This window comes from Panthera leo, chromosome D1 (genome assembly GCF_018350215.1).
Source record: "Panthera leo isolate Ple1 chromosome D1, P.leo_Ple1_pat1.1, whole genome shotgun sequence".
Classification (NCBI taxonomy): domain Eukaryota; kingdom Metazoa; phylum Chordata; class Mammalia; order Carnivora; family Felidae; genus Panthera; species Panthera leo.
This window is the reverse complement of record NC_056688.1, coordinates 104,848,224-104,853,170: the sequence shown is the minus strand read 5'-3', so window position 1 is coordinate 104,853,170 and position 4,947 is coordinate 104,848,224. Positions and strand designations below refer to the sequence as shown.

The following is a 4,947-nucleotide window of genomic DNA, read 5'->3' as shown; positions in this document are numbered from 1 at the left end:
TGGAGGAACGCAGCCTAAAACACTGGGGTGAGCAATTATTGGGCCCGGCGTTCTTTCAAGGGCTTGCTCTATACAAACCTACTTAATCCTCACCCCTGCGAAGCAGGTGCTGTTGATATTACTCCATTTCCCAGAGATAAAGAAACTGAGGCACAGAGAGGGTGGGACACTTATAAAGGTCACACAGCAAATAAGTGGTGGAGGCGGGATCCACACCAGCTGTCTGACCACAGAGCCACAACTCTTAAGAGTAAATCTCCATGGGGGGTGGGGTGCCTGGGTGGCTCAGTTGGTTAAGTGTCTGACTTCAGCTCAAGTCATGATCTTGTGGTTTGTGGGTTCAAGCCCCGAGTTAGGCTGTGTGCCGACAGCTCAGAGCCTGGAACCTGCTTCGGATGCTGTGCCTCCCTCTCTCCCTCTGCCCTTCCCCTGCTCGTGCTCTCTCTCAAAAAATGAATAAACCATTAAAAAAAATTTTTTTAAAAAGGAGTAAATCTCCCCATTATCTGGCTAAGGAAATCGAGGCACAGGAAGGCTAAGGTGCTTGCCTGAAGTCACACAGCTACACACTGAGGTGTTAGGATTACAGTTCCAGAGCTGGGATGCTTAGCTGCCTTGCTCGCCTCTTCTTCACGCTGATACTGGTCCGTGCACCGTGGTGCTGGGTGCCTGGTTGCCCCACGGGCCAGCTGTGGCTCTGTGCACCGCGTGCAGCCGGCAGAGCGTGCTCTATCGGCACTATTCGCCTTACTTATGTAACCCGAGATCTGCTGACTGCAGAAAACCGTGTGCCCACAGAGATATGGATCGGGAGTTCTCCTCTGAGCCATCGGTCCCCAGCCAGCCACAGGTGCTGCAGTGAGAGGGCTCGGCTGTCTCCAGATGTCAGGGGCCTGTATCTGTACGGTCCTCTGCTCGGCATCGAGATCAGAGGTGGCCAGGGAATGGGTCCTGTAGTCACCAGCAGCACTAACCGGGCAGTCCCCAAGTGCCAGGCCTCTCCTGGGTGCTTGCTCGGTCCCGTGGGATGTCAGTGCAAGCGGGTGACTGCTAGGACCAGACGAGCACTTGCCAAATGAGTGAACAAAGGGAGAAGCTCACTGCCGCCCTGCGGGGGGTGGGCTGGGACCGGACACCTGAGTCAGGTGGGAGGTGAACGCCCCGGGTTTCCTGACAGGGAAATCCAAGGCTGGAAGGGGTTGTGATTTGGCAGAGGGTGACACTTGGGGAGAGTGACACGGAGGGAAGGACAGGACTGGAGCTTGGGGCTTCCTGATGCCACACCCACACTCTTACTGTCCCATCCCTGAGCCAGGAGTAGAGGCAGGGGGAGCTGAGGACGTGGAAGGGGTTCCTTAGTCGGGGGAGGTGGGTGGGCGGCTGGCCGTGGGACGTGGCCCACTGTGGCTGGAGTGAGGACAGGTGGCGGTGTTGTGGGGCTGGGCCGCCCTTCCACTCAGAGGTCTGTCATGCATTTGAAGGCAGCTTTCCTGTAGTTTCCCCGGGGTTGTCTTCTTCCAGGCCAAATGTCTCCCTCTCCTCCAGCTGTCCTTCTCAGACAACACAGTAAACCTCCGGGAAAGACAGCAGTGCTCTACAACCTTCCAGAATGTGGTGTCCAGTGCTCCCACAGGCCCCCAGGGTTGACTGCCCCATGGAGAGCTGAGTGCATTTGTCACCTCCCTGCTCCACGACTCCCATCAGGGTGGCCGGGTCCCCATCCTCTTCCTGATGGCCAGCCATCAACGGAGACCCTCAGTCTGGTTCCAGCTGCCGTCCCCTGGATCCTGGACGTGAGCCGTTGGCTCTCCTGGACAGGTGCGGGCTTTGTCACTTGGCCTGGCTGCATTTGGCTTTGACCTGCTGGAGATCCAGCTCTTCCCCTCCTTCAGTGTCTGCTCCCCTCCCCCTTTGCATGTGTGAACTGCTGCTTCTAGAAACCTTGAATCAGATCCTACTGAGAACGTGTGACAGGACAAAGGTTATGGTGTCAGTTCTTATCAGGGGTGCTTATCTCATGCTCATCTCCTGTGTGTTCCCAGAAGCTTGCACTGACTCTCAGGGCCTCAGGAGGAGCGGGGCAGAGACCACAGCAGAGGGGCTGGGGAAGAGGGTGTTGGTGGGGGTTGGGGGGAGTAGCACCTGGGACCCTTGGTGTGAGGCCTCCCAGCTGTCCCACGGGGCATTGCCGGGGGACAGAGAAGCTGACTGGATGGGGAAGGGGCCACTCTGCAAAGTTCTTGGGTACCTTCAAAGCTTATCTCCTCATCCCCCACGGCAGCTGCAGGTTCTGCTAAAACAGGAAGGGGCAGACCTACCCCCCCCCCCACCCCCCCAGAAGACAAGACCTCCTCCCTGCGGCAGCCGCCACAGCATGTCCCCCTGTCTCCAGGCAGGTCCAGGAAGGGGTGGGGGTGGGCTGGGGAATGAACACCTGTGCCAGGTGGGAGGGAGAGTCCCCGGGGAGGGGGGCCACGGCAGCTCGTATCCCACCTCGAGCTCTCCCCGGCAAGCATTGCAAACAGCAATGTTTATCAAATGTCGGGGAGCATCGGAACCCTAGGGAGGTGTTGAAACCCAGTCTGGGCCCTGGTCCCAGAAATTGTTATTCGGTTGGTCTGGAGTAGGCCTGAGAGGCCGCATTTCTCTAAGCTCAGTGGTGCAGGAAGAGCTTTCCTGCTTCACTTTCCCAGACGGGGTGGGGCCAGGCTCACCACCACCCTGTCATTTAGTGATCCACCAAATATTTATTGAGTGTTTGCTCTGTGGCCGGAGCTCTGCGTATAGCAGCGAGCAGGGCAGTTGTGGCCTCTCCCGGGAGGGCGCCTGCATTGTCTTGGGGGCACAGATATTCAACCCTCGAATCTTGAAACTTTCCTCGGAGGAAGGCGGAGCGCGAATCATTTTCCCTAGTGTCCAGGTGAGGAAATAGCATCGCGGAGAGGCCACGTGACCTGCCGGCCCTCGCGCAATTGGAAGGTGGCAGAACCTGAACTCAGGACGCGTAAGTCGAAATCTGGCTGCCCGGCCCTGGCCAGGAGCCATCTCTGCTCCAGAAGGTTGTGTCTAGGAGGCAGGGCTACAGGCCTTGGACACGCATCAGCGGGTGACAGCTGGGGGCTTCATCCTTGTGTGGGGATGGAGAACTTGGCGGAGAGATGTTCCCATGTCCCCACCCACGACTCTCAGTTCCGAGATCTGCCTGACTGCAGAGTTTCACAGTGAGTCACCTCCCCTCCCTTCCTCCCCGATGGCTAATTCTTCTCCTTTCATTTCCCCTAAAGTTTTATTTGTCTTTCTAGGCTCTGGCCTTTCCTTGGCGGGATATCTGCTCCAGGGAGGGATGCCTCCCCCAACCAAGATGGCAGCCCTCATCTCCATGGCAACCCCTGGACACCTGGCCTTGGTGACCAAGGAGCAAAGTATGAGGCTCCCTTCCTGAAGCACAGACCAGCGAGGTGGTCCCTGTTTGAAGATGGGGTCTGCAGGCCCCGTGGCCAGGAAATCTCAGTTCTCCCCACCTCTGCACCCTCCAGCTGTGCGCTGTGACCAGCCCCGAATCAGACTGAGCTGACTCACTCAGTGTCAGATTAGTGAGATGAGGTGTCCCCCGAGCCAACGGTCTTGCTTCTTTGTTCTTCTCACGCGCCTTCCAGAACCTCAGACTCCCCAGGTGCAAGATGGAGTCGCTGCCCCTGACGCCCCCGCTGGATCCGCCAGCCTCGTTTTTCTGGATCTCCCACCCCAAGGCTTGTTCTGCGGAACAGCCGTTGTAGAAACAAACAAGTCTGTTTGTTTACAGACGTTTACAGCTTTTAAAAGCGTATCGTTTACGGTGAATTTTCAGGACATAAAGATTGTAGCAATTTACGAGAAGGTATTTTATTGCAGTGGATGGAAAATACACAAAACCATACCAATGTCCCTGGAAGTTTATTTTTTTTTTTAAACGTTTTATGTTTTTATTTGAGAGAGAGAGAGGAAGCATGGGTGGGGGAGGGGTAGAGAGAGAGGGAGAGAATTCCAAGCAGGCTCTGTGCCGACAGATGTAGGGCTCGACCCCACCGACTGAGACGGTGATGTGAGCCGAAATCAAGAGTTGGATGCTTAACCGACTGAGCCACCCAGGCACGCCTGGAAATTCAGATGACCGAGATTCTGTCAGAGTGGTTACCAAGCATGGAGGCTGTGGCAACAGCCCCCTCGGGAAGTTGCTCCCACCACCCGGGTTTTTAGAGAAGGAACTTGTCCAGGAACAGGCAGCTGGCAAAAAGCACAGAGAGGATTTGAACACAGTGCTCCGCCCCCAAAGCGTGTGCGCCTTCACCCGCACCTCCCTGCCCTTGTGTTTTAGCCATTGGACCTACATCAAGAATAAGCCCGGAGGCAGGCATTCTAGGTCATTAAGAAATTGCACACCTTGCATAGAGAGCAGGCTCTGTTACTTTCAGTTCAAAATAAAATATCACACAATGCTCAGATAGTATCACTCTCTGCCCGAGTGGTTTTAGCCCTCTACCTGCGAGATGGCTCTGGGCAGATTCGGATACCCCGCTTTTTTTTTTTTTTTTTTTCTTCCTTTTGAGATTAGAGACAGAAGGGGTGGGAGACCGCATTCTCTAAAGTTGGCAGCAACGGTATCTGCCATCCACGTCCTCTTCTTCCAGTGTGACCTCGACACCCCTTCCCTTGAGTAGCGGGGTCTTTGTCTCTCCTACATCCAAACCTAGAAGGACCTTTGTGATGGCTTTGGCCAAAAGAGTATGGTGTGTGACTTTTTTTTTTTTTTTTTTTTGAGACAGAGAGAGACAGAGCTTGAATGGGGGAGGGGCAGAGAGAGAGGGAGACACAGAATTGGAAGCAGGCTCCAGGCTCTGAGCCATCAGCACAGAGCCCGATGCGGGGCTCGAACTCACAGACTGTGAGATCATGAGCTGAGCCGAAGTC

The 4,947-nt window shown here is 55.5% G+C and overlaps 1 long non-coding RNA gene across 1 annotated transcript; it reads left to right on the top strand.

The window, feature by feature from the left end:
• Positions 1-2,464: 2,464 nt before the first annotated feature.
• Positions 2,465-3,924, top strand: LOC122199471. The gene is made up of 2 exons (XR_006193518.1): positions 2,465-3,221; positions 3,303-3,924. It is a non-coding gene; the product is annotated as an uncharacterized LOC122199471 (long non-coding RNA).
• Positions 3,925-4,947: the final 1,023 nt, after the last annotated feature.